Raw genomic sequence first — 23,051 nt, 5'->3', positions numbered from 1 at the left:
AGACTCAATAGGACATCTTTCCCTGCCCCTTTCGGCCCACTTTTGCACATGCACATTAGACACCAATGTGACTCTGCTCTCACATGCGCAGACTCCACTCTCGGCAATGGCTCCCCACAGCACCTGCGCAGATGGAGTTTCCCACCAAGTGCTGCACATGCGCACAGAGGATTTCCGGAACACACCGCCCCGCTCAGGAACTAAACCTGCAGTCATGTGCTCCTCCCTTTGCCAGCCCAGAGTTACAGAGCACTAGCCTTGAACCTTAGCTCAAGTGTGCATACACCGAGTTCACAGTGGAGGCCAGCTGGGGCTAGAGTCTACAGACAGAACAGTCATCCCTCGGACCAGTGTTACCACACCCAGAGTTTTCGATCCTTTTCCCGTGTCTGCCTTCAGTATCATCAAAACTTCACACAAGCACGCAAAGAGAATCCCCATGAACCCGTCAAGCTGGGCACCTCCCACAATGAAGGGAGCCCGAGCAGATGGGGAGCAGGGACTGGCCACCCAGGAGCATCCTGTGTAATAGAAACGCTTAGGTGTCCATCAGTGCTACCACTGCAGGGGACCTTCTGACATCCTCAGATTCCTGTTTCATACCTTGGGGCTAACATTCTGGGCAAAGAGCTCAGCTGTCCCAGGATTTGCATCTGGAATAGTCCTTGCCTACATGGTGCTTGGGGAGCCTGATAGACAATTGTCCCTTCAGGTTCTCTCGAAAAGGACCTGTTCCACCACAAAATTGACCTCTCTGGCCCCGGTGCCAGTCCCTGATCCTCCCTTCTCAGGACAGCTCAGAGAACAGAGTTCCTAGCAGCTCCACCTCCTGGATAGCCCATTGATATCCACACTTTTCTGAGGCTCAGACTCAGATAAGGGAGAGAGCAAAGGACCTAGAATTTGGGGAGTCCGTTTCACCTTTCTGGTACCAACCGTGCTTCCAAGAGGACACATAGCATCCCACCTTCCATTCCTGGAATGTCCATTGATTTTCAACACATGAAAATGGATCAAATATGCAAATGCAAATGATAGATGCATCAGATTTCCCTCAGAGGTTCTACTCCACCCTTTCTGTCTCCTATCTGCTCTCTATATTTGTGCCTCCACATCCAACATGGCCTTCAAGAGTACTGATGTTGAAAGACAATACAAACAATCTCTACTCCCAAGAAGGCTCACCCTGGATCCAACCTTCCTAGAAAAATGAACATAGTGTACACAATCCCCAGGGTTTTACCAAGATTAATTCACACAATATACGTAAGTTTCCCAGCCCAACGTCTTGAACACGGTGCATCCTCATACACTTGCAGCATACATAAGATACTCAAGAAACATCCCTTTCATGGATGAGTACACATGTACACCAAAGAGCTGTGCTCAACCACCGCTGCCTTAGCTTTTCCTTTCCCAACTTGCAGGGGATGTGCACACAATGCCATCTTGTTGAGAGTAGTAGTCTTCACTGGGAACAACAGGGTTTGTGTTGAGATAGGATGGCTGGATAGATGGGACTCAGGTGTGCTCTTCTGCACTCTCTATCTTTGGGCAACTGGAGATGAAGTCTGGGGACAGCAACCTCAATGTTTGTTAGAAGAACAAATTAATGATCTTCATCTAGACCTAGGCAGACATGATATCTGAGTGTGGGGCCCAGAATCTGTTTTTAATGGGAACCTCAAGGGATTTCTGTATACATGAAATTTTGAAAAGCAGTGTTCAAAATGTCATTCTTAGCTTTGACATCATATTGTGAACCCCTGTGTAGTTATTTGAACTACCTTCTCTAGGGTCCCATCCCCAAAGATTCTGGCACTTAGTTCTTGATGGGGCCCACCATCAATTAGGTCGTAAAGAAGTGGCCCGATTATTCCACTATGAGGTCAGTGGAATTGCTGAGGCTCCTAGTACATTTAAGAATACAGAGTGCCAGGCAATGTCGAAGGCTCTATGAGAAAGGCCGCACTGTGTAAGTTTTCATAGGGGATGGTCAGTTTGCCTCACATTCCTGATGTTGTGCCACACTTTGTGTGTGTCTCCAGGAGATAAGGGCACCCAAAACTGGGACAGGAGTAAATTACATAGGGAGAATCTCAGTGGAGGCCCCAATGTGTACAGGTTTTCACATGTGCCCAAAAGCAAGTCAGATCCCATAGAGCCTCAGGGGACATGGGGATGCTTTTGGATTTCCTGGTGAATGCCATGGTAGACACTGGCACAGAGGGTAAGCCTCAGGGGATGCAGCAGCATGGGAAGACCATGACAGGAATGTGCATCCATGACCACTAGAAAAATACACCTAGGCTTTCAGAATCATTCCCTTCAAGCAGAGCTTCCCAGACCACATTTTAAGATTGAGTTTTCTCCTTTGACCTTTGACCCTCACTTGTGTCATCTGCTTCGTTCATTCCCACTTACTTGGGCGTGTGGTTACTCTCTCCTGTCCTTTTTTGCACAAGGTCTCTTCCCTTTTCCAAAGATCATACCCGGATCAACTCTAGAGACAGCAAGATCTATAGATAGGAAAAAAGATACGTGACCCTTGCTGGAGAACCTACAATTTCAAATCCAGCACTGTGTTCTATAGAGAAGAGAGCACATTTCAGAAGCTAATAGAAAACTAATTCTCCCAACGCTGTTTCCTGATGGCCTCTTTAGAACACTTAGGAAGGCTTTTCAATACTCTGTTCCCTAACTCCACTTCCAAGTAGTACTGAATCAAGAATAATAAATATTGGGTCACCTGGGTATCTCAGGTGGTTAAGCATCTGATTTCAGCTCAGGTCATGATCTCACTGTTCCTGAGTTCAAACCCCACATCGGGCTCTGCACTGACTGCGTGGAGCCTGCATGGCCTTCTCTCCCTCCCAGTCTCTCTCTCTCCACTCCCACCCCCACATACACACACTCTCTCTCTCTAAAAATAAATAAATAAACTTAAAAAAATAAGATTTAACCAAAGAATAAGGAATGTAGACCAGATTTTAAGATGGTGACAACAATATCCTATGCCATTTAGTTTCTAGAATTATCACTAATTCACAGTGAGGGTAACAGAGAACTTCAGAAAAGGGGAAAGTTTAAGATACAACATCATGAATATTTCATTCCTCACACCAACAAATGCCTAATTATTTCCTTGAAATGATATCATTTGGCATTTGTGCGAAGTTGCATTACAGAATTCTAAGACCTATGAACATATAGTAGTTATAAGATATTTGTTATTTTTTTTCAGCAAAAGCTAATAATGAAGAAAATATCTGCTATGCAAATAAAAATTGAATGCAAAATAAACTATGCAAATAACTATGCAAATAAACTAACTATGCAAAATAAAATTGAAACTTAATAGATTGAGGACCAATATAAAACCTTTATTTGCAAAGACCAGGATCTCTAGTAAACAAAAGAGAGAGATTTCATTTTCTGGGGGAATCTGTCAGAGAGACCCCGATCTATGTGAACAATGTTAACATCAGCTGTAGTGAGACAAATTGATATCAGGGTCTTCATGCGTGTACACGGACTCATCGTTGATGTGATAGAGTTTGCAAAGGAAGAAAAAAACAACAGCAACAAAATCATACTAGGATACGAATCATGAAAATGTGTAAGATTTTTGCAAATTTCAAGTCACAGATTCCTCCCATGTCCTCTAGTCTTGAATGCTTTCTAAGTAGTAAATCTTTGAAACAATCTAGACAGCAAAGCTCTTTTTCAGAACATTGACTTATTTGGGCCCCAAAGCTAGTTGATTTGCTTTTCATGTTTTTTTTTTTTTAAGTTTATTTATTTTGAGCAAGAGTGAATGGGGGCATGGGAGAAAGGGAGAGAAATGCCAGACAGGCTCTTCTGACAGTGAGCAGCCTGACACAGGGCTCACTCAAACCATGAGTTATTGACCTGAGCTGACATCAAGATTGCATTGCTTAACTGACAGAGCCCCCTGAGCCCCCTGGTTTTTCATGTTCTTAATCAGTTTACATAGACTCGTGTCACACCCAGACAGGACATAAATATATAGTCTCATCTATTGGAGTCCTCAAGCCTGATGTATCTCCCATGAGAAACTTGGGTAGCAACACATCCCCATACTGATCTGTCATCAAAGGTTTATTTTAAATAATCTGCAGGTCATGAATTCATGGCAGGAATTCCTCATTCTGTATAGAAAGTCTGGTTGTAGAGAATGGAGAGAAGGCCCTGGGATGTAACAAGGAATGTCCTAAAGAGCTGAATTTGACTATCATGAAAGGGATAAATACTAGTCCAAAACAAATTTATTAGGCAGGTCCATGAGATGTAGAGAAGTAAATGTTTGCAGTGCTAAATACATGGCATTTCAGTAAGTAATGAGGATACAGTCCCTGAGCTAAGTCCAGACAAAATTTATTTGAGAAGCAGCCATTTCTTCCTCTTGTTTCTGCTCTCGAGTGCTTTCTGGGGTGATGTTATGTGGAAAAATCACATCTGTATGCCTTTAAAGGCCTTAGCACACAGCCTCTTCACCGGGTTTCATCACCTCAGAGGCAGAAGAATCTTGAAATGTAGAAAACACCGCCCTCTCCTTGACTTTGTCACAGGAAACATTCAGAAAAACTGAGCTCCAGCATCGACACTTACCTGTGAGTTTCTCCTTCCTGGTTTCAGATATCCTCCTCTGTCACAGACAGCCACACATCCTGCCACAGCTCAGGGAATGTGGGCTGCAATGACCTGCCCCTTCCAAGTGATGCTGAACAGATTATCATCACCTCTTCTACTGAACGGCAGACACAGCCCTCACAAGTATGTTTGTGAATTCTCGTGCTTCACCCTGGCCTCACCTGAGAATCACCTGGAACCCACAGTTAAAGCAGCACCGATGCTCTCACCCTGACCAATAGAGAGACGGGCAGAGGGCACAGCTGATGCTGGTTCTTAAAATTCTCCATGGGATGTTTATTGTAAACCCATGCTGATAAGTATTTCTGTACTTTCAAGTTTTAATGTGAATACAAATCATGTGGTGTTCCAGGTCCCATAGAAGAAATGGTGATTCTGCAGGTTTGGAATGGGGTCCACGAATTGACATCTTTCACCAGTTCCGTGTTAGTGCTGATGCTGCTCCCTGAGACCCATGTTTAGTGGCACTACCTGAGAGAATACAGGCACAGCACACCTGAGCCCACAGCCACCATCTGACTCAACACAAACAACTCCTACTGAGTTCCCAGGCAAGAGTTCATCACTTACTTTCCACTGTTGTGAGTTTATTGTTTTTCCCAGCAAAGACCTCTATCACCATCCTGCAGAACAACATGCTTTCATAGCACTTCAAAGTTTAGTGAAAGAAGCCTCTTGAATGCACTAATGTCTGAGCCAGTCTCTATTTGGAAAACAACACATATAAATCAATTACTGCCATGTGGATTAAACACTAATTTCCTTTTACAAGGAAGTTGTGATGCACCATGTAGGGAACTTCACATACATGATGTGATTTAATCTCCATAATATCCTGCAAGTGGCCACTAGTTGTCCTACAATAACCATGAAGATGTGGATACTTGGCCTGAGCCATTTGTCACCTTCTGTTTCCCTGTTGATTGAAAAAGAACATTTGCATGTCATAAGAGTGAAATATGGATGAATTGAAAAATGCAGAAAATAAGGTTAGATTTGAAGTTCAAAGAGTTTTCATTATTGTGTGTGCATTTTTTAACAGGATAGAAAAATGTTTGTGTTTATAAGTAAATGCCAGTTTTCCTGTATTTGGTACACTCTGATCAGCAATATATGATCAGTTTAATTCCTCCATTTTTTGAGTTTCTACTTTTGTTTTTTCCTCAAGTTTAATCATTTGAGAAGATAGGAAGTATTGTCTCCTTGTAGTTTCCCTGCTTTCCAGGAGGAGCGTATGGAACATGTGGTATATTATTTATGATATAAAAATAAATATCCTATAACATTAACAACTCAGGCAACAACAGATGTTGGCAAGGATGTGGAGAAAGAGGATCTCTTTTGCATTGTTGGTGGGAATGCAATCTGGTGCAGCCACTCTGGAAAACAGTAAAGAGGTTCCTCAAAAAACTAAAAATAGAACTACCCGATGACCCAGCAGTTGCACTACTAGGCATTTATCCACGGGATACAGGTGTGCTGTTTCGAAGGGCCTCATGCATCCCCATGTTTATAGCAACACTATCAACAATAGTCAAAGTATGGAAAGAGCCCAAATGTCCATCGATGGATGAATGGATAAAGAAGATGTGGCATATATATACAGTGGAGTATTACTCGGCAATCAAAAAGAATGAAAACTTGCCATTTGCAACTACATGGATGGAACTGGAGGGTACTATGCTAAGTGAAATTAGTCACTCAGAGAAAGACAAAAATCATATGACTTCACTCATATGAGGACTTTAAGAGACAAAACAGACGAACATAAGGGAAGGGAAACAAAAATAATATAAAAACAGGGAGGGGGACAAAACATAAGAGACTCATAAATGTGGAGAACAAACTGAGGGTTGCTGGAGGGGTTCTGGGAGGGAGGATAGGCTAAATGGGTAAAGAGGCATTAAGGAATCTACTCCTGAAATTGTTGCACTATATGCTAACTAATTTGGATGTAAATTTTTAAAAATTAAAAATAAAGTTAAAAAAATAAATATCATAGAATATATCATGTATCATGAATAATATATACCATATGTAATATATAATACATCTATATATCTATCTAAATATAGATATCTATATCTATCTAGCTAGTTATCATCTCTCTGTTTGTATATACATACAATATTCAGCCTTAAAAAAAGAAGGAGATCCTTTCATATGGGACAATGCAGGTGAGCCTTGAGGATGTTATACTAAGTGGAATAAACCACACAAAATTGCAAACACTGTATTATTTCAATGGTATCTGGAATATAATAACACTGAACTCCTAAAGCAGAGTAGAATTGTGACTGCCAGGAGCTGAGTGAGGGCACAGTGGGAGATGTTGGCCAAATGGTATAAAATTTCAGGTATGCATGAAATTCTGGAGATCTAAATTGCACCATGGTGACTACTGAGGATTATATGTCTATTATACTTGAAATTTGCTTAGAAACTATAACTTCAATGTCCTCAACAAAAATTTAAAAATCAAAAATCCTAACTGTATGATGTGGGGGGCATGTTAATTAGCTAGATTGTTACAATCATATAAAAAATATACATATATTTGTATATTTTTTTACTTGAGCAACTACTGAATCTGCATGAATGAAAATAAGATTCTGGGTAAAAGCTTATAAAAAACAGGATTTAGTAGGAAAAGCAGAAATGAAGGCACTAAAATATGTAGTTCTATGCTCCCATTTATCTGCTTCTGGATTTTTGGAATTGTGAGCACCAGCCCTGGAGAGATGAAAGGACAACCACCCAGAATCTCATCCCTCTGTCTTGGGAAGGGAGGGGGTCCCAGAGCAAGGTAGACCTGGGCACAGTCTCAGAAGTGGGTGGATCTGGTTTAGGGGAGGGAGGAAGCTAGCTGCAGGCTCTGATCTCCCGCTGGGGTACTTCCAGCTCTGGCAGTCTTAAACCTGTCCAGATAAATTTAACTCCCAGAGTTCTAATATTTTAATCTATTTAGTCTCTTTCCTTTCTATTTCATAAAATAAAATAAAAAGCAACTTACCATATATACTTAGAATTTTCTGGGACAATTATATTAGAAAACTTGTATTCTTTTTTTTAGCTTATTTATTTTTTTGTAATCTCTACCCCCAACGTGGGGCTCAAACTCACAATTCCAAGACCAAGAGTTGAGTGGTCTTCTGACTGAGCCAGCCAGGCACCCCAAAGAGACCTGTATTTTATTTTTTTAATATATAATTTATTGTCAAATTAGTTTCCATATAAGACCCAGTGCTCATCCCAACAGGTTCCCTCCTCAATGCCCATCACCCACTTTCCCCTCTCCCCCAGCACCCATCAACCCTCAGTTTGTTCTCAGTATTTAAGACTCTCTTATGGTTTGCCTTCTTCCCTCTCTGTAACTTTTTTTCCCCCTTTCCCTCCCCCCTGGTCTTCTGTTAAGTTTCTCATGATCCACATATGAGTGAAAACATATGGTACCAGTCTTTCTCTACCTGAGTTATTTCACTTAGCATACTACTCTCCAGTTCCATCCACATTGCTACGAATGGCCATATTTCATTCTTTCTCATTGCCAAGTAGTATTCCATTGTATATATAAACCACATCTTCTTTATCCATTCATCAGTTGAGGGACATTTAGGCTCTTTCCATAATTTGGCTATTGTTGAGAGTGCTGCTATAAACATTGGGGGACCAGTGCCTCTATGCATCAGCACTCCTGTATCCCTTGGGTAAATTCTTAGCAGTGCTATTGCTGGGTCATAGGGTAGGTCTATTTTTAATCTTTTGAGGAATCTCCACACTGTTTTCCAGAGCGGCTGCACCAGTTTGCATTCCCACCAACAGTGCAAGAAGGTTCCCATTTCTCCACATCCTCGCCAGCATCTATAGTCTCCTGATTTGTTCATTTTAGAAACTCTGACCGGCATGAGGTGTTATCTCAGTGTGGTTTTGATTTGTGTTTCCCTGATGAGGAGTGATGTTGAGCACCTTTTCATGTGCCTGTTGGCCATCTGGATGTCTTCTTTAGACAAGTGACTGTTCATGTCTTCTGCCCATTTCTTTTTAATTTGTTTTCATCTTTATTTATTTTTGAGAGAGAGACAGAGTGTGAGCAGGGGAGGAGCAGAGAGAGAGAGAGGGAGACACAGAATCTGAAGCAGGCTCCAGGCCCTGAGCTGTCAACACAGAGCACCAACTCACGAACTGTGAGATCATGACCTGAGCCGAAGTTGGATGCTCAACCGACTAAGCCACCCAGGCGCCCCTTTTCTGCCCATTTCTTCACTGGAAAACTTGTATCCTTAACAAGAATGAAAATAAATGTTACTACTACTGTTAATAAAAACTTTTTGGTCCACAGATGACCCATGAGAAATGACACCAGAACTCACACCACAACACAGAATGGGAACTGGCCCAATTTCAGCAAAGACCCCTGTGTTCCCACCTCTTCCTCTTATTGACTCCACAATCCTAAATTAAACAATGTACCCTTTTGTTCTAGTCTAAAAATTTCTCCATGGTAGGGATCATGATTCCTCGTCTGTTTTTCTAATGAGTAGATGCCTTGGAAACAATCATTTCTATCTGTTTGCATCTCTACACTTACTCAGTGTTCATTAAAGAGTAGAATGAACTTGGAATGAGTCCCACCTGGTTACCACGAAGGAGATTTCTTCTGTAGAGGGAGGAGAGGAAACTGGATGACTAACTCTTCTTTCTCTGAGATGGAAGCAGATTCAGATTCTGGTGCCAGTCTAACCCCAGCCTACATAGGACATCCCCAAATATTCCAAAGGGTCCTTGTTGCTGTAGAGATTGTCCCTATAAGACTGACCTGATACTTCCCTTGGGATCCAGGTACCAGAAACCTTAGGCTGAGTCTGGGCCGTCAGGTAGAGCATAGACCTGTCCTGGTGAAGCAGTATCCTTGATGAAGGTCGATATTTCCTGTCCCTGTAAAGGACTCTCTGGAGTAAAAAGCCTTCACTTCAGTTAACACAGGTTTCAAGTAGCTATAGTTGTGGTCATAATTCTAGATATTTTGTGGGTCTTATTCTTGCAATGTTAAAGGATCTTCTCTCCTCTTGGGGTTGCATAAAGGCAGGACCTATTGTGGCAGGTTTTATTTTCTATGCTTGATGCTACTTAGAGATTCTTCATTGACCATCAGGAGTGTCAGTGTCTTGAAGTCAAACATGTTAAGTACCATTGTGAAACTGTCTTTAAAAACCCATGCCCAGGTAAATGTTAGGCAAATAAAATATCTCATATTGAAAGAAACACATTCGGGGGCACCTGGGTGGCTTAGGCAGTTAAGTGTCTCTTGGTTTTGGCTCCAGTCATGCTCTCATGGTTCCTGAGTTTAAGCCATGCCTTGGGCGCCATGCTACTTGCATGGAGCCTGCTTGGGGTTGTCTCTCACCTCTCTCTCTGCCCCTCCCTTCTCTCTCTGTCTCTCTCTCAAAGTAAATAAAGTTAAAAAAAGAGATACACATTGACAGTTATTTTGAGTAACTCTGCATTCTTTCAGGAGAAACCATTTCATTCCTTCTTTTAAATTTTATTTCTTATTTTTTAAAATTTACATCCAAATTAGTTAGCATATAGTGCAACAATAATTTCAGGAGTAGATTCCTTAATGCCCCTTACCCATTTAGCGCATCCCATCTCCAAGAACCCCTCCAGCAACCCTCAGTTTGTTCTCCACATTTATGAGTCTCTTCTGTTTTGTCTTCCTCCCTGTTTTTATATTATTTTTGTTTCCCTTCCCTTGTGTTCCTCTGTTTTGCCTCTTAAAGTCCTCATATGAGTGAAGTCATATGATTTTTGTCTTTCTCTGACTAATTTCACTTGGCATAATATCCTCCAGTTCCATCCACATAGTTGCAAATGACAAGATTTCATTCTTTTTGATTGCTGAGTAATACTTCATTGCGTATGTATGTGTGTGTGTGTGTGTGTGTGTGTACCACACCTTCTTTATCCATTCATCCATCGAAGGACATTTGGGCTCTTTCCATACTTTGGCTCTTGTTGATAGTGCTGCTATAAACATGGGGGTGCATAAGTCCCTTTGAAACAGCACACCTGTATCCCGTGGATAAATGCCTCGTGGTTCATTTGCTGGGTCATAGGGTAGTTCTATTTTTAGTTTTTTTGAGAAACCTCCATACTGTTTTCCAGAGTGGCTGCACCAGCTTGCATTCCCACCAACAATGCAAAAGAGATCCTCTTTCTCCGCATCCTTGCTAACATCTGTTGTTGCCTGAGTTAATGTTAGCCATTCTGACAGGTGTCAGGTGTTATCTCATTGTGGTTTTGATTTGTATTTCCCTGATGATGAGTAATGTTGAGCATTTTTTCATGTGTCGGTTGGCCATCTGGATGTCTTCCTTGGAGAAGTGTCCATTCATGTCTTTCGCCCATTTCTTCACTGGATTATTTGTTTTTTGGGTGTTGAGTTTGATAAGTGCTTTATAGATTTTGGATACTAACCCTTTATATGATATGTCATTTGCAAATATCTTCTCTCATTCAGTTGCCTTTTAGTTTTGTTGATTGTTTCCTTTGTTGTGCAGAAGCTTTTTATTTTAAAAAAAATTTTTTTTTCAACATTTTTAATTTATTTTTGGGACAGAGAGAGACAGAGCATGAATGGGGGAGGGGCAGAGAGAGAGGGAGACACAGAATCGGAAACAGGCTCCAGGCTCCGAGCCATCAGCCCAGAGCCTGACGCGGGGCTCGAACTCACGGACCGCGAGATCGTGACCTGGCTGAAGTCGGACGCTTAACCGACTGCGCCACCCAGGCGCCCCAGAAGCTTTTTATTTTGATGAGGTCCCAATAGTTCATCATTTCATTCCTGATTGGACTCTGACCATATATCAGAAGATCTCTGAAACAACAAAAAAATATGGATGATTATATAATTATAAAAGAATTCATTGTATGGTTTTAATTTATTATTCATTAATGGAAAGATTCTCTTTATTATTCACGATTTACCTACAAAGTAAGTGCCTTATAATTCTACATAACACTCTGAGTCATGAATATATAAATGACAGACATGAAGAAAACAGACTACATTTTTCTCATGAGATGAGGAAGTTTTGTAATTCCTCCAGGACACAAAAAAACCTGGATACACAGTGGTCTTCACTCAAGAGAATAAACTGTCTGGCAGTTGGAAAACATGCACTGATAAAGGCCTAGTTGTTCAGTTTCCTCCACAAAGTCTAATGAAAAAGTGGGGGGGAGGAATACAATAATGGAAGGTAGAGTAAGAAGATTTACAAACGTGGGGGTGCCTGGGTAGCTCAGTAAGTCAAGCAGCTTCCTCTTGATTTCAGCTCAGATCATGATCTCAAGGTTTGTGGGACTGATATCTGTGTAGGGCTCTAGGCTGACAGCATGGAGCCTGCTTGGGATTCTCAATCTCCCTCTCTTTCTGTCCTTCTCCTGCCTGCTTTCTCTCTCTTTCTCTCTCTCAAAATACATACATACATACATACATTAAAAACTAATAAATAAATAAAAACTTACAAAAATGCTCCTCAAGAAAAAGCATGCTTGGTGTAGGAGATATGTCACAGGAGGTTTTGGTGTGACTCTTCCTATGAAGGTGCTGTCCCCTCGGCTTGTGCATGCACAGAATGAAAACCATTAGTCCTAAACAGAAAACATCTGGGGTACATCTGAATGCTGCAGAGAGTAAGGCTATATGTTTGCACAAGGTATAGCATAACAGGGTCCAATACTAGGTGTTCTGATGTATTTCTTTTTGTTCTTATCACACACATACAGAGCAACTGTGATTATTTACCAGGTCAAGTAGGATGCAGCAGAGGTTACTGGAGGGGCCAATGCAATGTGGAAATTTTCCTTAAATGCTTTGCCCACCTAGAGTTCCTGGGATTTATGATGATGGCCTGGAAGACACTCGAGGACCAGAGTTGCCAATGGACTCACCTCTGGACACTGTGTAAAACTAGAATATAAGTCTGCATCTAAAACCATGGAGATAATGTTTCAAACCAAAAGGCTGCCCAGGTGTTTGGAATTCCATTAGAAGGAATGACCAACACTTGGCTACACTTAGATGACTCAGAAAAACCTCTCAAACTGGCCCTGGTTCCACTGCAGTAAAGGAAAATGATGACATAATAATAGAAATCTTGCAGGTCTCCAGGGAAATCGGGATCAGAAAGTTCATTCCCAGTGTCAGATTCTCAGTTGCCATTTTCCAGAGTTCAATATTTACATTCACACACAGAGATATCAGCATGGAATCATGAGTTGTGGGTTACCTTTTCCATGAAAAATGAAATATACAATATTTACTAACATCTAAATTGATTATATAGTGTTTACAATGTATAGTCTACTATTACTAATGCTTTTTTTTCTAATGATTTGAATGTTCAGGACTTTATGCATTTGGAATAATATTATTCCTTTTTTACTGATGCCAGATAATAGAATATCTGGTTTTAGCACAAATCTCCTAAAACTCTTGTAAATTCCTAAATGATAAGAGCACTAGAGGAATTCATGTTCTAATATTTGTCTTTGCCCCATCTTTGACACAGGTCTTCTAAAACTCTTGTAATTCCAAAGGGATCACAGCACTAGGAGCATCTCTTGTACTAATGAAGTGACTCTGGGTGGGCTTCTGGATGGGAGCATGTCACCAGAAATACCAAGCCATGATTAGAAGCTTGGAACATTCAGCTTCGTCTCCCCACCACCCTTAATCTAGAAAAGAAAGAAGCGCTCAAAATGGAGTTAATGACCGGTCATAGGTCATGCTTACATGAAGAAGGCTCCATAAAATCCCAACAGTATGGAGTTTAGAGATCCTCCAGGCTGGTGAACACATACACAAAGGGAGGGTGACATACCCTAATTGCATGGGGACTGAAGTTCCTGAGCTTATGACCCTCCCAGACCTCACATTATGTATCATTTCAACTCTCTGTTCATCTGTACCCATTAGCATATCCTTTAATAAACTGGTAAACATAAGTGTTTCCCTGAGTTTTATAAGCCATTATCATATTAATTGAACACAAGTAGAAGATTATTGGAATCTCCAATCTATATCTGGTCATTCACAAGTATCGGTAATAGCCTGACCTTGTGAATAGTGTCTGAAAGTGTGTGTGTTGTTGTAGGGGGTGAAGGGTGAGTCTTGTAGGACCGAGTCCCTATCTGTGAGACCTGACAACATGTCTGGGTAAATAGTGTTGAAATTGAGTTAAATTGCAAGATATCAAGGTGGTGCTGGAGACCTGCTGTTTGCTGTGGAGAAAGCAGCCACCCCATATTTGTGACCAGCAGTGTCACGAGTGAAGTGCTCTGTGTGTGTATTAAGAAGGATACAGAAGAGAGAAATAGAGTAGGGAAAAACTAGGCTTTTCCTTTCATAGAAAACAAACAGTAGATATTTTCTTTATAGCTAATTGAAATAGTAAATTAAAAAATAAAATTTAAAAAACTATAAAAAATAAAATAGTTTAGGTAAAAACAGATTTTGTGATATCTCAATACTGGTAGAGTCAACTTTTGAACATGGGTACCCACAGCAACAGGAAGAATTCAAATGCTCTTCTAGAAAAACACTTGTTCTACAAGCAATGCTTCCTTGAGAAGACTTCACATAGAATAGCCTTCATGGTCTGAGACTTCACAGTGTCACATTTCAGCCCTGGACATACACATATCCCCCGAGTGGGTATTTATTTATTTATTTATTTTTTAATTTTGTTTTCAAAGTTTTTTATTTATTTTTGGGACAGAGAGAGACAGAGCATGAACGGGGGAGGGGCAGAGAGAGAGGGAGACACAGAATCGGAAACAGGCTCCAGGCTCCGAGCCATCGGCCCAGAGCCTGACGCGGGGCTCGAACTCACGGACCGCGAGATCGTGACCTGGCTGAAGTCGGACGCTTAACCGACTGCGCCATCCAGGCGCCCCTCCCCGAGTGGGTATTTAATAGACGACTGATGACAAGGCACACAGGTCAGCTTTCCAGGGTTAAAACACAGGAGAAACCCAGCCTACATATGAGCCCACTTTCACATCTGGAGAACAAAGACCAGAGTCCACCTAAAACAATGCATGATCTTCTTTGTATATGACTGCATTCTTCATGGACTAATATCTTTATTGAAGATGAAAACATAAATATGCCCCCAGACTTTCATTTGCCAAGCAGGTTCCCAAAATAGTTCCCACTGGCATCACCTGACAACATGTAAGAAAAGAAAATTAGGGATTACAGCCCATAACTATTGAAATGGTAACATGGGAAGAGCCTGGAAATTTGATATTGTATAAGTCCTCTAGGTAAATGTTTAGCTAACTGAGCCACCCAGGTGCCCCAGTCCTCTAGGTAAATGTGATGCAAGATAAGTTTAACAGCCTCTGCACTCACTAAATCACAGGTCATCCCTGAATTATACACAGAAAAGTCACTCTTAGAATCCTTCTATGTTTGTGGTGATGTTAGCAGTCTGATACACACACTCTAACACACACACACAAAACATGCACATTTTATTAATTCATAAATAAATGTGACTCTAACGTAGTCTGTTCTGACTTTCTCTCCTTCCATTTCTCACTTCTCTCAATGTCCTCCTCGGGCATCCTGGAATCACCCACAAATACACATGTCTTCACATTTTTTCATCAAAGTAATCCAAGTTAAATTAAATTGGAACTAAATTGGAACTTATTCAAATACTTTATCAAATAAGATATGAAATACACGCAGAAAAACATAAATATATGTTATGTTTGATAACAGAGTTGAATATAGCCTTCTCCCTATGTCTGTATTTGACATAGGGAATCTGTATTTGATGATCTTCACTATAAAACAACAAATGAGTGCATGCTTAAGCAGCTTTTCATACTTACCTGTGAAGTATTAGCACTCCATTTGCATTCATGATAAAATTCTTGTGAATCTGGGTAGACATACTCTAAATTTCAGGGATTTTCATAACATCTGATTGCAATGCAAGGCATGATGCACTTTGTGTCAGATGATTCGAAAGAGTTCCGGGGGTGCCTGTGTGGCACTCAGTGGCTTAACTGACTAATTAAGCATTGGACTTCGGCTCAGCTCATGACCTGGCAGTTCTGAGTTTGAGCCCTGCATTGGGCTCTGTGCTGATAGCTCAAAGCCTGGAGTCTGCTTTGGAATCTGTGTCTCTCTCTGTGCCCCTCACCCACTCATGCTCTGTCTTTCTTTCTTTCAAAAATTAAAGAAAAGAAAAAGAAAAAAAAGAAAAACAAAGAGTTCCAGAAACACAGGCCATTCCCCACAACCTCATGGTCCACCTGTCTTACAGGTATGTGTAACTTAAAGTGGCCTTATGAGAGCATTCTGCTGAATGAGATGAAGCGAGAAGTGCCTTGAAGGGGATGGCCTTCCTTCAGTGAAAAGAGTGTTTGGAAAACATATTCCATAAGTCCTATCAGATTTACACTCCCTCCTTGCCACGTGGAACATGGTTTGATAGCTGATAGTGGGGGAAGCATCTGTGGTCATGAGAGAGCAAGAGAGCACCATGCTTGCAGGTGGACAATACCAGAGGGAAGAGATAGAACAGCTAGAGCACAGCATAGGGTGTCTGAGCCATGTTATCAGACATGAGCATCTACCTACTCACTGTGTACATAACACAAAATACACCACTTTTTCCCTGTGTACACATTGAACTTCTCATGGTATAGCTGAACACAAAATAACAGCTATCCCATATTGCATCGTTATACTTCAATGTGCCCAAGTTAAATGTGAGCACAACTGCTACCCAACCTCATTGTATAAGTTTCTACCACAGACAGAAGCCCTCAGAAGATGGGTGAAATGCATCATGTGCTGTGAATGAACAGAGGGGCATCTAGCCTAAAAACTAGGTGGACTGTTTGAGGCAGAAGTGCTCACTGACTGTGTCTGGTGAATTGCTCCCCAATTAATCAGTACCTTGCACAATGTTCAGAGTAGAACACTCATTGTGGGGCTCATGCAGGACTGAGTTTCCTGCCAGCTGTGGATCAGCTTCCCTGGAATGTCATCCATCTACAGTGGATCAGACCAACATGCGGTTATAAACCTAAGATTCTAGTGCTTTGTGGAAGGACAGCACACACCTCCTGATCCTGCCGGTGTCCAGAAGGACTTCTCATTTCCAGCATCTACTCTGCCATGTGACATTGGGAAGCTATGCCCACAACATTTGTATCTTCCAGCAACCCCTCTCCTTCCACTGCCACTGATTTTGGCCTGAAAAGTACAGGAATCTCTGTCATCCAACATCACGTGTCCTCAGCACTACACAGGGACATATGAAATCACAGAGATAGGATCTGACTTCTCTGAAACCCACCTCATTTGCCAAATCTCCATCTCTGTCACATTTGTTGATCAAAAGTAGCTTCCTAAGCCCTTGCAGTGACTAAAAGAGACTCCCTACCATTTGTGTCCCACATTTCGAGTTCTCCATATTTGCTTTCAGTAGACCTATGTTACACTCAAAGGTTACCATCATTATGTTTCATCTGCCTTAATAACTGTCTCAGTGCCAAGTGCCTGAGTTAAACCTGTGGCCCATTGACACCTCTGTCCTCTTATCTCAATGAAGTGGTGACGATGTTGTATCTAAATTTTAAATATAGCCTCCAGTGATCTGTTTAAAGATAATTTCTCATTGCTCAGAAAAATTCCAAACTACTCATGAGATGTTTCTCAATTTGCCTCTCTTTTATTAATCCTTTGCTTGTTTCAGTTCTTAAATGCACCATATGCACCAGTTCTTAAATGAAATCATATGGTATTTGTCTTTTTCTGACCTATTTTGTTTAGTATAATACTCTCTACCTCCATCTATTCATTGCAAATGGCACGATTTCATTCCTTTTTATGGCTGAGTAATAGTCCATTGTGTATATATACCATATCTTCCTTATTCATTTCAGTCAGTGAACACTTGTGCTGGACTGTTGGAAGCAGATATGCTGACTGCCACTAACAGTTGAAAGGTTCCTCCAACAAGTCAGTGCCTCAGACAGAACCAGAGCACAGGATTATACTCATCATGGGGCTGACTGAAGGGAGGATGGTCCCTCACAGCAGTGAATTAGCTTCCCTGAGAGGTCATCCATGTAGACTGGATCTGAACTGAAATGGGGTTATATACCTGGGGTATTAGTGCTTTGGTGCAACCACAGCACACGCCTTGCTGACCCTGCCTATTATAGTGTTCAGAAGGCTTCTTCATCTCAATTATCTACTCTCCCATGTGACATTTTAAACCTATGTCCAAAGTGTTTGCATCATCCAATATGCCTTCCTCCATCCACTGCTCCTGATCTAGGCCTGGGCATTTACAGTAATCGTTGTCATCCAACAGCATCTATTATTCAGTAACACAAGAATTCAGTTAAATCATGAAGATAAAATTGGAATCCCTTAATCATCAGAAACTCACCACATTTGCCAATCCCTTATCTCCATTACATTTATTCATCCTAGAACACCACCAAGAGCTACTTATGACTTTGGGTGACAAAAGGGAACCACCTCCATTTCCTTCCCCACATTTGAAAGAGAGTTCTTCACATCTTCTTTTGATAGCTCTTATCTTTCTCTCTAAGGATGGTGCCATCATCGTTTTACTTATATTTGCATTCCACATCCTAGTGCTAAATGTCTGAATTAATAGTGTGTCCCGCTGGCCAAACATCTCTATGATCTCATTTAGGATTTCAGTGACATCACTCTAGTCACAACAAAGGCAGAGAATAATGTTTTTGATGCCTATGTAGATGAAAACAAAAATGAGGAAAAATAGAATCGGATATCTAGAGATAACTAGGAATTAAAGCAAGTAGTTGTTATTTTTCTAAATCCAGAGAGTCAGTTGTGTAACTCAGGACAGGTGTCTTCTCTCCACATGCAGAATTCATTATGCTACTTCTTTACTTTGCATATTTTCTTATCTCTTCCCTGGGACTATAATATCACTCCTATTACAATATGTTTATCCTACTTACGGGGTATCTATTACACACCCAGCACTGTCATATATGCATGTTTACTTCATGTAAATATCAAAACAACACTTCCACATATGACATGGGGCATATACCTTTATTTGGGTTCATGGTGGAGTGTTTTAGTCTCTTTGGGCTAAGTCCAAATTGGGCCATTCGCTAAGGCAGGTTTAGGTAAGCTCTGTGGGAGTCTTCTCTAGAAGACATACAAGAGTAAAGTCATGGGGGATAGGAGAGATGATTCCTCACAAGGGTGGATTGGAGATGTCATATCAGAAGTTACATTAACTTGTGACTCTTCAGGGTGTTGGTTAGGGATCATAGTAGTGAGACGGGTTGATCCAGTTCAAGGCCCCTACAAAACTACTGGCTACACAAAGTAGAAGCCAGGTAGCATTATCATGGAGTACTTGAGGTAAACGTTCAACAATACCCCTAGAAAATCTGTAATATATACATCTAATCTCAGCAATACCAACGAGGTAAAAATAAAACAATAGATAAAGTAGGTTAAAAATAATCACACATTATTTGAAGCTTAAGGCCACTGAGAAAATGGATTACAGGATATATTATTGGATTCCATTACCAAAGAGTTGATAGGTACCATCAGTTACCTACAATCTTTAATAAAATGAGGTATGTTTACACTGGTGGTGGGATAACACTTCATGCATTACACATTGAAGTTCACACATTAAAAAAACATTGCTTTTGGGGCGCCTGGGTGGCTCAGTCAGCTGGGTGGCTGACTTGGGCTCAGGTCATGATCTCACGGCTCATGAGTTCAAGCCCTGCGTCGGGCTCTGTGCTGACAGCTCAGAGCCTGGAGCCTGCTTTGGATTCTGTGTCTCCCTCTCTCTCTGCCCCTCCCCTGATCGCACTGTATGTGTGTGTGTCTCTCTTTGCTCCTACCCTGCTCATGCTCTGTCTCTCAAAAATAAATAAACATTAAAAAAAATTTTAAAACATTGCTTTATTAAAGCATATTAAATTCACACATAGACTAAGTTATGCATTTCAAATCCACTCTGTAATCCTCGTTAAACATACAGAATACAAGCATTCAAGAAGCTGTTTCCGGGGCTGATATCAAGCTGGGAGTAGTGATTTCCTTGACAGGCTTGAGGTAATTCTTGAGGAATGTGGATGTATGATTGTATACCATTTTATGGAAGAATTAGCTATCCTCTTTCAGATATCTGTGACAATTTCATTTCAACCACATTCACTAACTATTGCTACAATGAAGATATATCAGTATTTTATTGGACTGCCACCTATTTTTCCTTAAAGGCCAATTACCAAAACATTTTATTTATAATATTCAGAAACCTTTTTAGTTTTAATAGAGAAGAATGATGATCTGAAAGCCTATTTCATGGTACTTTAATCAATATTATAATCACAAAATAGCACCTGCATTTAGATTCTCTTTGTAGATTGTATATCATATTTTCCTTCCTTTTCCATAGACAATTAGATATGCATGAGTCCCACGTAATGAAAAAGGTCATTTAATTTCTTTGATGCAGCAACAATCAGCCCCATGATTTCATAAATCCACTAGAAATAAATGAATTTTGTGGAGTGATTATAGAAACACATTAATATTTGTTAGTCACATCTCAAATAGGGTCAATGTAAAAAAGCATATATTCAAATTAGTAAACCTATGAAAATCCATCCCCTCTATCTTTTGAAGGATACCAGCAAAAACATGATCTAAGTGTTTAACTTTGTATTATCCTTAATAATACGTATTTGGATGTAATGTCTGAATAGACTGACACACTGCTTTCTACTGTGAATTCTGTGACATTTATTGACACTTGATGCTCAGTTAAATACTTTTCCAAATATTTGCATCTTTCAAGATACTTTCTTTTATGCACTCTTTGGTGTTTGCTGAAGTGTATGCTTAATAGGGAGGACTTTGCTCATTCACTATGTTTGTGGGGTTAAAATCTAGCGTGCATTTTGAGATATTGATTAAGAATTGAATTCCAGGTACAAGCACAACAACTCTCTCTATATTTTATGGTTTCTATCCTGTAAGACAGCTATGATGTTGAGCAAATTCTGAGTTCTGCTACAGGCTTGCTACATTCTTTACCTTTGTAATATTTTTCCTTAGTATAAACTCTGTGATGCTGAGTAGGGTTGAGCAGTCCTGAAAGTTTTACCACATTCTTTGCTTTTGTAAGTTTTTTTCTCCAGCATTAATTTTGTGATGAAGAGTGAAGCTTGACCTCTGATTAAAGGGCTTGCCAAATTTTTTATATTTGAAAAATCCTCTCATATACCTACTCTGGTCAGGACTCAGAGTTTAGCATTGCTTAAAGGCCTTGCTACATTCTTTAGAATTCTATGATTATTCTCCAGTATAAATCTTCCAATGTGAAGTAAGGGATGAATGGTCCTTAAAAGTTTTCTCACTTTCTTTAACTTTGTAAGGTTTGCTCCAATACAGAATCTGTGATAATGAGTAAAGGATGAACAGTGATTACAGATCTTGTCACATTCTTTACATTGGTAAACCTTCTCTCGAGTGTGAATTCTGTTAGGTTGAATAAGGTGTGATTGCTTCTTAAAGTCCTTGCAACAGTCCTTATATTTGTAAGGTTTCTCTCTAGTATGAATTCTGTGATGTTGAGTAAGAATTGAGTGCCAGGTAAAGGCCTTGCCACATTCATTACATTGGTAGTAATGTAATTACTACCAATGGTAGTAATTCATTCTCTCAGCTATGAATCCTGCGATGTTGAGTAAGATATGACTGTTGGTTAAAGGCCTTGACACATTTTTCACATTTGTAAGGTTTCTCTCTAGTATGAATTCTGTGATGTTTCATTAGGGTTGAATGCTGGATGAATGCCTTGCCACATTCTTCACATTGGTAAGGTTTCTCTCCAGTATGAATTCTGTGATGTTGAGTAAGGATTGAGTGGCTCTTAAAGACCTTGCCACATTATTCACATTTGTAAGGTTTGTCTTTGGTATGAATTCTATGATGTTGAGTAAGTCTTGAGCGGTTGTTAAAGACCTTGCTATGGTCTTTACATTAGTAGAGCTTCTCCCCATTATGGATTCCCTTATGTCCATTTAGTGATGAGCCATACTTAAAGGTTTTACCACATTCTTTACATTTGTAAGGTTTCTCTCCAGTATGCATTTGTTGATGTTGAATTAGTGTTGAGTGCCACTTAAAGGCTTTGCCACATTCCTTACAAATGTAACCTTTCTGCCCAGTATGGGTTGTCTTATTTATATTTAGTCTTGATGACTGACTAAACATGTTCCCAGGTTCATTGCATGTATATAGGCTTTTTTCCCACATGAATCCTCTGATGATCACCAACATTAAGTGATCACCAGCATCATTAAGTGTACATTCTCAAGGCACTATGTTTGTATCTATCCCCTGCCACTTTTTGGAAAGTAGCTTCTATGCACATCTTTGGCAGAAAGCCCTGAGTACCAGTTGAAGACAGCTGAAAGATAACAAATAAGAGAATAGTAAAATCATTCCACTTAATCCTCTCAGATGAATATAGTGAAAATTTCTAATATGCAATATTCATCTCAGAGAACTTCAGCAAGATGGCTGAGAAGGAATCATCAGGACTTCATTCCTCCATGGACACATAGAGTTGTACGCATTGCTCACAGATAGTTCTGTAGTATTGTCATGCTACGGCACACATCACGTTCCTATTCCTCCAATAATCAGGGAAAGTACCATATGAGCCCAAATTACCAGAAGACGGAAATTTAAAAATAAAACAGAAATGAACAAAATAGGACATAGTAAACAGGAAAATATCGACAGTAGGAAGAGTTGGTTTTCAGAAAAGCCCAACAAATTGGACAGACCTATAACCAAATCAAGTAAGAATGAAGGAGAGAAGACTAACTAAAATCAGTCGTGGACAAATGAAACAGTATAATAGACAGCATAGAAATAAGAATCATTTTAAGAGGTTACAATGGATAATTATGTGCCAAGAAACAGATACTGAAAAGGGGGTATAAATTTCAAAAATGATAAAACCTGCCTGGACCCCATCAAGAAGAAATATTTTTAGCTATCTCAACGGAGCTACAACTACTACGTACATTGAAAATTAATTTTAAAAATGCCCAACAATTAAAATTCCCATGCCAATGGATTCACTGGATAACTCATACAAACACTTAATGAAAGCGTTCTTCAAATCTCCTCAAACATTTCCAAGCAGTGAAGAGAAGAGAGTTTGTGAACACACTCTCTGTGCATTAACAGGTTATCAAAGCAAAGGAAGACATTACAAGTAAAGAAGAGT

General features: G+C 40.3%; 1 pseudogene; it reads right to left on the bottom strand.

The window, feature by feature from the left end:
- Positions 1 to 21,469: 21,469 nt before the first annotated feature.
- Positions 21,470 to 22,024, bottom strand: LOC131500129 (zinc finger protein 675-like; annotated as a pseudogene).
- Between the last annotated feature and the right edge of the window lie 1,027 nt (positions 22,025 to 23,051).

The sequence above is a fragment of the Neofelis nebulosa genome, chromosome 17, assembly GCF_028018385.1.
Source record: "Neofelis nebulosa isolate mNeoNeb1 chromosome 17, mNeoNeb1.pri, whole genome shotgun sequence".
NCBI classification, from domain to species: Eukaryota; Metazoa; Chordata; class Mammalia; order Carnivora; family Felidae; genus Neofelis; species Neofelis nebulosa.
Note: the sequence above shows the minus strand (reverse complement) of the source record. Positions and strands in the feature narration are given on the sequence as shown.